Raw genomic sequence first — 11480 nt, 5'->3', positions numbered from 1 at the left:
CTGTACCAAATGAACCTGCAAGTATAGCACTGTGTGTTTTAAACCTATATACTGAATTAAAATTTACAACAACAGATATTGACAATAAAACCCTATCCTTGTCAATTCTCTAAAGAGCTAATGGATCTAATTTACAAGGTAAACATGCCAAGAAGAGTTTATCTTCTCAAGCCATGTTGTAGGTAACTGCCTGTCTATGGCACTGGAGCCCTTTTCCCTTAAACCCCAGCTGCTCCCGACGAGCTGGATGGTGCCTTGAATGGGTGTCACTGCAGTCGGTGTATGTATGAGTGTGTGAATGGGTGAATGTGAGGCAACTTGTAAAGCGCTTTGGATGGCCATGTGGTCTGTTGAAAGCGCTATATAAATGCAGTCCATTTGCCATTTACCATAGCTTTGAGAGTCATAAAACATACACAAACAAAACCAAATTAAATCCTATGCCTCATGATGATACATTGATGTGTAAAGACACAAAACGATCGGTCTGTGCAAGAAAATAAACAGTATTTATGTACTTTTTTAACTCTTATTTTCACTGCAATGTCTGAACCGTCCTGAGCGCGTTCATGTCTTCTTCTTCAGCCTGCGAGTGGCACCTTTAACAGTCCTAATTGAGATTGTAGATCAGGGTTCCTCAAATCTTGTCCTGGAGGGCCGATGCGCTGCAGAGTTTAGCTCCAACCCTGATCAAACTCACCTGCCTGTGTTTTTCTTATGATCCTGAAGGCCAGATTTGAGGGTCCCTGTTGGAGATAGAGTGTCTATGGTCCATTTGAGAGACAGGTGGCGGTAATGCACTTATAAGTCTGCGATCCACCATAAAGCAAGAAGAAGAAGATGCCTCACCCACAGGCTGAAGTAGACTCAAATGCACTCGGGACAGTTCAGAAATTGCAGTGAAAATAAGAGATAAAAAACAACATAAATACTGTTTATTTTCTTGCACAGACCGATCATTTTGTGTCTTTACATATAAATGTATTGTCACGAGGCGCAGGATTCAATATGGTTTTGTTTGTGTATGTTTTATGATTCTCAAAGCCGTGATTCCTATTTACTTACATTACATGACTGACAGACTACAACAGTTTTCACATTAAAACTCTCCCGGAAACTTTTACCTTTCTTTTTCATTATTATTTATTTATTTTCAAAACAAATTAATGTATGTTTTGTTGTTTAGCCTTGTCCCAAATTTGTACTCTTTAAAATTATTCAAAAAGTGTAAGTATAAATATTTTTTTTGCATAGTTTTATGGTCATGATTATGAGTAAAAAATTTCAAAAATTGTATATTTTTATTCTATGTATTTAACGTGCATAGAATGATAGCTAAAATTAGCTTCAGTATTATGCTATTTTACTCCAAAAATATTTAAAATGTCATTTTCACCACAGGATTTTATCAACTGCAATATAAATGGAAATTATATTCATTCATGAATAAATAAATAATAAACAGTGATGGTGTGAAATTTATTTTCAACAGGAACATAGTTAAAGAAACACCCATAGATAACATGATGTAAAGTAAATGGCCTCAAAACTGTAACTGCAGCCTGATTGCGGCCGCTTGAGAAAGGTTTACCAGCTTTAATTAGTGACCTTCCTGTGCTAATTTACCGACAGGTATGACCTCATGACGCTCCTGGAAACTGTGTCAGGGATTGGTGACGAATAACACAAATGCTCCTCAGGGAGCTGCTTCATCTGTGAATAGCGCTGGTTAACAATGCAGTACACTTGCTTGAAGTGATTTACAGTACATTTATTACAGCTAATTGTAAAGGAACCTGACATGATAATGAACCATTTTCATGAAACACCCCCTCTGGGATTTAAGCTGCCAACCTTTAAATTACAGGATCTCTAACCGCTAGGTCACACCACCCACAAAAGTTATCCTGTGACTGTTCTATTGTAGGCTGCAACAATAAGAAAGATAAGTCAGAAAACAGAAAGTAGGTAGAGAACATAGTGAACAATCCTCAGCTTAATAACACTGCAGTACTTATTGTGCTTTAAATGTATCATATCTGCTTAATTTATTTGAATAATTACCATCACTCTGGGAAATTTATGGTACAGCAACTTGAACAGACAGAAAAATAAATAACTTTATATTATTATACCTACACAATCGCGTTACATACCATGTACCAGAAGGTAATAGCGTATGTGATGACTAAATAATACAGTATATATTTTCAACTCCCTGCTCAAGGAAATGGTGTTCACAAGCTGATAGTAATGGGCAGAGGGACCTCTGCTGGAGAACTGAGGATCTTTCAGGCATTGATGTTACAACATTTGTTTTCTTTCTGTCAGTTTTGTCCACTTTGGCATTAATTTGAATTTTATTTTCCTGAATTCTATACAGTGGACTGAGTGGTTCTAGTGGCTGTGGAGGAATCTTTGTGACAAGAAAGTGTTTTTTGAAAAAATTTAAACTCTCATGGTCGACCTCATGATGATCAGGCTATACATGCCCTTGTTTTATATAAACATATAAATTATAACTTGTAATGCATTCTGTTTGATTTTAATCATAATAATTACAATTATGGTGAAACAATGATGATATTGCATATGTTAGAGCAACTGTAAGTCATTTTTACTTTGGAATGTCAGTTTTACATTATAGCCTACACTGACTTCTAATAATGCGAAAGCCAAAAAAAGTATGAAAAGCGAAGCCAAAGTACGCCTGCTGTGATCTTGCACCAATGATGTAATTTTGAGCCGAGACTGAGGTCTCTGCATAGCAAAAGTGGGCTTTTTTTCACTTTGTGGGTGTTTCTAAATGATGCAATGAAAATAATCCCCCTTATTTAACACCACCCCTAAACCTACCTGTCACTATGAGGTCAGCCAATCAGGTAACATGGTTGAAAACGTCCCTCTGTTTTGGCCTCTCCCACCGATCTGGTAACTCCCATTACTCTCCTGCAGAGACCTTGTTTAAGCCTGAATTTGCACAGTAGTGATTCATTTAAGTGGAGCCCTGGTATCAAGGTCCTGCCCAAACTCCCGCTGACCCAATCATAAGCTCACAATCATGACGCCATACCCTGTTTTTAGCATCAAATAACTAACTAATAGCAAATTTATTAGAAAAATGAACACTTATTTGGGAATCAAATATTTGAAGTGTAATTCTATTTTTTTTGGTTGTTTGACTCAAGTCCCATTGGTTTACATGGAGAGGGTCAGTGGTGGACAGTAACGGAGTAGCTTTACTTCGTTACTGTACTTAAGTACATTTTTGAAGTATCTGTACTTTACTGGAGTAGTTTTATTTTGAGTAACTTTTACTTTTACTTCACTACATTCCAAAGCATAAGATCGTACTTTTAACTTCACTAAATTTCATAAAACATATCGTTACTCCCTATAATATATCACGTGCTCCGACACGCAGAAGCGGTGTCTGATTCATCATGAACGAACTGAGTCTTTTCAAAATCTAAGTTGCGTTCCGTTCGACCGTAAGTGTACTGCGAAGTGGACTTCACAGGGTATTCCGCCATCTTAAGTGAGATTCCAATCCGAAGGGAGCGAACATGTTCAGTTCGAAGGGCACTGCGCACGGCACAGGGAATAAGCATAGACAGTAAAAGAAATGGACACAGCGACCCCACTGGAACTAAATTGAGACAAAAGAAGCCCAGTTTTAGCGTTTTTTTAGCACTTCCGTTTCTGACGCGCAGACTCAAACGAAGCTTGACGACGTCAGCAACCTGTCTGACAGATGTAAATCATCTAGTAGCTGTGCGATCAAACTGCCATCGTTAATCTTGCAGAGACGGCGAGCATGAGCGGGGAGTTCTTTGTCGTGAGTGAGCAGGAGTAAGTATTCTGATTAATTATTTTGTATAGTATTTTAAAATGTAACGCCAGTACGCCATATTAAGTTAATTGCCTGCGAGCTTCTCCTCCTGTCTGTACGGTAATGCGACAGAGAGAAGAGTGGTTATGACGCAATCGTTAGCCTATTTTTAAAAAAACTGTTTCTACGGGGCCATAATGTAACATAGAAGGTAATGGAGCCCTTTATACATTGTCGTGTATCTTTAGAAATAAATAATGGACAAACGGAGTCTTTAGACGCCTCAGATGTAAAGTTATTCGCTGTCAAAGTGACGCCAAAATGAATGGGAGTCAATGGGAATGCTAACCCAAGTGAAGTTCTGCTAAAAGATGGCAGCCCCCACCCGACTTCAACTTCCGGTCGAGTTCCTTGCCCCCTGGGAATAAGCATAGACAGTAAAAGAAATGGACACAGCGACCCCATTGGAACTCAATTGAGACAAATGAAGCCCAGTTTTAGCGTTTTTTAGCACTTCCGTTTCTGACACGCAGACTCAAACGAAGCTTGACGACATCAGCAACCTGTCTGACAGATGTAAATCTTTCTAAGTGGCTGTGCGTGCAAACTGCCATCGTTAATCTTGCAGAGACGGCGAGCTTGAGCGGGGAGTTCTTTATCGTGAGTGAGCAGGAGTAAGTATTCTGATTAATTATTTTGTATAGTATTTTAAAATGTAACGCCAGTACGCCATATTAAGTTAATTGCCTGCGAGCTTCTCCTCCTGTCTGTACGGTAATGCGACAGAGAGCCGACTGGTTATGACGCAATCGTTAGCCTATTTTTTACAAAAACTGTTTAAACGGGGCCATAATGTAACATAGAAGGTAATGGAGCCCTTTATACATTGTCGTGTATCTTTAGAAATAAATAATGGACAAACAGAGTCTTTAAACGCCTCAGATGTAAAGTTATTCGCTGTCAAAGTGACGCCAAAATGAATGGGAGTCAATGGGAATGCTAACGCAAGTGAAGTTCTGCTAAAAGATGGCAGCCCCCACCCGACTTCAACTTCCGGTCGAGTTCCTTGCCCCCTGGGAATAAGGGAACATCGATACATCACTTCACAGGAAGTGGAGAGCGATTATCCCCCAACTGTCATTGCGCGCAGCACGTCATCACCAGTCAGGACCAAGGGGCAAGGAACTCGACCGGAAGTTGAAGTCGGGTGGGGGCTGCCATCTTTTAGCAGAACTTCACTTGCGTTAGCATTCCCATCGACTCCCATTCATTTTGGCGTCACTTTGACAGCGAATAACTTTACATCTGAGGCGTTTAAAGACTCCGTTTGTCCATTATTTATTTCTAAAGATACACGACAATGTATAAAGGGCTCCATTACCTTTTATGTTACATTATGGCCCCGTATAAACAGTTTTTGTAAAAAATAGGCTAACGATTGCGTCATAACCACTCGGCTCTCTGTCGCATTACCGTACAGACAGGTGGAGAAGCTCGCAGGCAATTAACTTAATATGGCGTACTGGCGTTACATTTTAAAATACTATACAAAATAATTAATCAGAATACTTACTCCTGCTCACTCACGACAAAGAACTCCCCGCTCAAGCTCGCCGTCTCTGCAAGATTAACGATGGCAGTTTGCACGCACAGCCACTTAGAAGATTTACATCTGTCAGACAGGTTGCTGACGTCGTCAAGCTTCGTTTGAGTCTGCGCGGCAGAAACGGAAGTGCTAAAAAACGCTAAAACTGGGCTTCATTTGTCTCAATTGAGTTCCAATGGGGTCGCTGTGTCCATTTCTTTTACTGTCTATGGTCAGGACAGCCACCTTCGCTGTCTTCATTCATATTCATTACGGATTGTTAAAAGGTATGATAATGTAAAAGTGACTAGAAGCAGACGAAGCTCTGCCATTTTTCTTTATTTTACTTTATTTACCTCAGTGTTTACTATATGGCTGTGCGCGGGAAGAAGGCGCACGAGACCGCTATGCAATTATATGGCCATTTATTAAAAACACATATAGGCTATACAGTTAACCAAATAAAACTTTAATTTCATATCTGCATGACAGCAGGGCTTCAATTCTGTTAATAGTGAAGTAATAGCAGCAATTGTCAATTAAAGTGTACGTTTTTCATTATATAGTACTCAATGATTGTTTTATTGTATAGTGTACATATTTTAAATGTGATTGTAAATAAAAATTAAAATATCAATGTAGTCTTATATATTTATATCATAATCGCGACGCGCGACCCCATCGGTGACTTTCTTTGATGACGTTTGCAGGGCGTTCCAAATGAGCGTCATTGTCAGTGAAGTTCACTTCAACTGATATACCGTGCTCAGGGAGTAGGGAGCAGTGAACACTGCGTAGGGACCCTGTCGAATGGAACGCACCTATACTTTAATCGGATCGCGAATCGCACCAAACGATTCGTTTACGAATTAGAATGATCCGATTGCAGCTGTTCTGGAGTCGACCACTCACTGACTCAAATGAACCGTTTAGTGCGAGTCTCCAGAAGTAAGAACCGGCAGATCTTGTGAGCGTGCGTGCGTCTGATGTTGCTAAAAGTAAGCTATTAATGTCGAAATTTAGGATTAATTATTGGAACTGAAAAACAAATTTAGTTCAAAATTGTCAGTTGTTTGGGAACTAAATCCGCTGTAAAGAGTGATCTGTTTAAGCCCACTGAGAGCAAACGATGCAGATCAATCATCGTCTCTTGTGTTTTAGGTTAGAAAATAAAATAAAATAACCTTAAAGTAACACAGATTAAATAAAATAACTCATGCATGTCCAAATTCCCCGCTACCGTAATATTAACAGTTTTATTAAAATGCTACCATGACGTCTGTTTTTATATTGTGTATCAACAGTAACGTTATACATATGTATTTTGTTTGGATTAACTAGACGAGTAACGTTAGACAGACATGAATGTTTATTCATAAACGTACTGAAAATAAGTAAATATTGTAGCTGATGCTAAATGTCTAGCTAACAAGCTTGCTGGTGCAACCTGAGGTAATTTTTATAAATAAAGTCCAAATATTTTTATTGAACCACCTATATATATATGTATATAGATTACATCTAGGGACAAAAGAAAGGATGTGATGTTCAGAACATGGTAACTACAGTAATTATCAAAGAGGGGAAGAGATGCACCCCGTTTGGCCAGGGGTGTTTTTACACCACAGACAAGGTTTGAGAAGGAAAAAATCATTATGAAAATATAATTATATTTTCCTTAAAATGTTCTTCCTAACTTCAGGCCTTATTATCATGTCATATATAACTGTGATGTTCTGTAAAACCACAAACTTTAAAACACTTTAAAACACAAGTCCATATCTGCAACAAAAATATATCTTGTCTCCATATAGTGGATATTTTGGAAACAATCCCAGGTATTTTGAGCAGTAGGATTATATATATATAAAAAGTGCTAATATAAAATTAAATTAGCCTATATAAAATTGCAGACATCTATCATTCAGTACTTTTTTACTTAAGTACATAACAAATTGAGTACTTTTGTACTTTCACTTGAATAAAATTGAAAAAGGAGTACTTTTACTTTTACTGGAGTAATATTTTATTATACGTATCTGTACTTTTACTCAAGTTTATTTATTTAATTTTAACTTTTTATTTATCAAAGAATCCTGAAAAAAGTTATTTTTTTGGTATTATCAAAATAATATTTGGTAGCACAACTATTAATAGTTCTAATAATAAATCATCATATTTTCATGATTTCTAAAGATCATGTGACACTGAAGACTGGAGGAATGATGCTGAAAATACAGCAAATAGATTATATTTTAAAGGATGAAACCATTATTTTATATATTTTATTTTGATAATTTAGAATTATTACTGAAATACAACCTTTTTTGTTTCAAACAGTTCATTGAACAATAATAAATGAAGTACCTGAAGCTGACAATGAAGTAAATGTATAATAATTAGCAAAGATGATTAATTTAGCGCTGTAAACGCGCGTGTGAGGGGCGGAGACGCGCCGCGGAGCGTCAGACGCGCGTGAGGACCAAACACAGCAGAAAGCTAGGAAACTTCACTCCTCTTATTATTTCTCTTTTACTATAGCCTAGCGATTTATTTTTAGATACGTGATCTGAGTCTTTCATAGATCTGTAGAGTTATTAGAGTATAGAGTTATTAGAGAAGTTTAGTTATTTTTTACATTCTTTGGTCAAAGTTTTCAGATCGGGACTTTGAGCCTGTTCGTGACTCTGTTGATTCAGATCGGGACTTCGGAGCCTGTTCGTGACTCTGTTGATTCAGATCGGGACTTCGGAGCCTGTTCGCGACTCGGTTGATTCAGATCGGCACTTCGGAGCCTGTTCGCGACTCGGTTGATTCAGATCGGGACTTCGGAGCATGTTCGCGACTCGGTTGATTCAGATCGGCACTTCGGAGCCTGTTCGCGACTCGGTTGATTCAGATCGGGACTTCGGAGCCTGTTCGCGACTCGGTTGATTCAGATCGGCACTTCGGAGCCTGTTCGCGACTCGGTTGATTCAGATCGGCACTTCGGAGCCTGTTCGCGACTCGGTTGATTCAGATCGGCACTTCGGAGCCTGTTCGCGACTCGGTTGATTCAGATCGGGACTTCGGAGCCTGGTCGCGACTCGGTTGATTCAGATCGTTACTTCGGAGCCTGTTCGCGACTCGGTTGATTCAGATCGCCACTTTGGAGCATGTTCGCGACTCGGTTGATTCAGATCGGGACATCGGAGCATGTTTGAGATTTTTTTAAATTCAGATCTGGACATCGAAGCAGTAAGTGTTTGTCAAACAGTTAATTGGTGATAAATGAATATTTGGACTTTTTTTTTTTACCTGTCGATTCAGCATGTATGGACCCACACACAAAGGTGGACACACTCTAGACTTAATCATCAGTAGAGCACTAAACTTTTCATCCATTGTTATTAAGGACGTTTTCATAACCGTACTGAAAATAAGTAAATATTGTTAGCTGATGCTAACTGTCTAGCTAACAAGCTTGCTGGTGCTAACTTGAGGTAATTTTTATAAATAATGTCCAAATATTTTTATTCAACCACCTATATATATATATATATATATATATATATATATATATATATATATATATATATATATATATATTACATCTGGGGAGAAAAGAAAGGATGTGATGTTCAAAACATGGTAACTACAGTAATTATCAAAGAGGGGAAGAGATGCACCCCGTTTGGCCAGGTGTGTTTTTACAGTTTGAGAAGGAAAAAATCATTATGAAAATATAATTATATTTTCCTTAAAATCTTCATATATAACTGTGATGTTCTGTAAAACAACAAACTTTAAAATACTTTGTTCTTGCTGGTGAAAATCAGATGGTCATCTCTGTTTTCTCTCAGGTATATTAGTGTAAGCTTCACAGTGAACATTACTCTCGTCAGCGTAGTCCATATCAACAACAAAAATATATCTTCACTCCATATAGTGGTTATTTTGGAAAAAAAATCCCAGGTATTTTGAGCAGTAGGATTATTAAAAAAAAGTGCTAATATAATATTAAATAACCTATATAAAATTGCAAACATCTATCATTCAGTACTTTTTTACTTAAGTACATAAAAAATTGAGTACTTTTGTACTTTCACTTGAGTAAAATTGAAAAAGGAGTACTTTTACTGGAGTAATATTTTATTATACGTATCTGTACTTTTACTCAAGTACTTGATTTGTGTACTTCATCCACCACTGAGTACAGCTATCAATTTTTATTACAACAGTGATATATTTTAGAAAGTGAATTCCACTCACTTAAAGGCCCGTTGACACCAAGAACGATAACTATAAAGATAACGATATTAGCGTCCACACCAGCGAACGATATTGTCTGTGTATTCTAAGCGGATGCGTGTCTGCTGCTTTAAATTCATGAGCTCATTACAGCAGGATTGATTCTGATTGGTTGGCAATGTTTTTATCGTTCATCAGAAAAAAAAAAATCCTTCTGAAAGTGATTCCAACTATATAGTTTCTCTGTGCCTTTATCGTTATAGTTGTGGTGTGGACTCCGCTATTCTATAATATTGAGAACTATTTTTAGAACTATATCTTTATCATTATCTTTATAGTTATCATGCTGGGTGTGAACGGGCCTTAACTGTAGGGGGCAAAAGAACACAAAACTTAATACAGCGCATGCAGAAGATATTTTATATAATGCTTGTAACCAAACAGTTGGTGGTAGCCATTGACTTCCATATCAACCGTTTGGTTACCAACATTCTTCAAAATATCTTCTTTTGTGCCCGGCAGAATACTGAAACTCATACAGATTTGGAAGAACATGTGGGTAGGTAAATTATGACATAATTTTCATTTTGGGGTGAAGTATCCCTTTGTGTCACTTTTCAAGCCCTTTTCACTGCAATGGCAGTAACAACATACAATTTGTTTATACAGAAATATGTTCTTGAAAATATTAAATTATTATATGTTGGACTTATGAAACAAATTTATATAATTGTAGGTTTAAGGTACAAAATTAATATATTACTGACAATGCAGACATTTTAGCGTTACCTTCAGAGATTCCAAATGAATAATGGAAAGCTAAAAAGTGCTTCAACTAGCAAAGATATTACGCACAACATGGACCAGTCATTATTAAACAAGTAGCAACAAGGCTCTATCCTCTGGAGAAAAAGATAGCAGAGTGCAGCTGATCATACATTATACTGATAAAAATCACAAAACAATTTGCGTATTGTGAATAATAGTGCAGAATCCCTCTTATCGGCATGTCTTGCAACAACACTTAACCATTTGAGTGTGGACTGAATTTCAACGGCAGCCATAAATAAAACTACCATCTCTGGTCCCTGTTCAACACAGGCAAAACCAGACTAATAGACAACCATTTTCCTTAATTCACTTTTACTGAAAACCTCTGAGACATGTCAGAACTTCTAGCCCCTCATGTAGCGTTCCGGTCATTTTGACCCAGAGAGGATTTTCTTTTTCCCGAATATTATAGTTACAGTTACCACGTTGGACTAAAATGTACTGACTTGGCTCACACAAGGTATAACAACTTTGTAAAATACTTTTTGTACTTTTCTGTTTTTCCCCCCAATAGGTTTGTAGTGTTCATGGTTCTTGTATTGCTTACAAAATGCTTGTATATTTCTTGTTTTGCTGGATTATTACCAAAATCATGGAATCAGTCTTTTTTGTAAACTGGTTTTCTTTCAATTAGCACAGGTTTTGTATTCCTTTTGGAAGTTATTGATCATAGTCATCATTTATGTGAATTTATCTACCTCAGCTTTTTAAGTGAACATTGCCAGCATTATTCACAAATAACACTTTTTTCACTCAAACACTAATGTGTATAAACTCAGATCAGTGAGGCCTATAATCACTCAAATCCAAAAAGAAATACAAAACCCGTGCTAACTGAAAGATAATCAGTTTACAAAAAGACAGAATTCAAGATTTGGTGATAGTATATTATTTTGGGAAATTTACAAATAGCTTTTAAAAGGTCAGACACAATACAAGGGCTAGATTTAAATGGCTGTTCGATCACTGCTTATTGTTTTAACTGAACATTTGGTTTATTCT

The sequence above is a fragment of the Carassius auratus genome, chromosome 44, assembly GCF_003368295.1.
Source record: "Carassius auratus strain Wakin chromosome 44, ASM336829v1, whole genome shotgun sequence".
NCBI lineage: Eukaryota > Metazoa > Chordata > Actinopteri > Cypriniformes > Cyprinidae > Carassius > Carassius auratus.
This window is presented reverse-complemented; position numbering follows the sequence as displayed.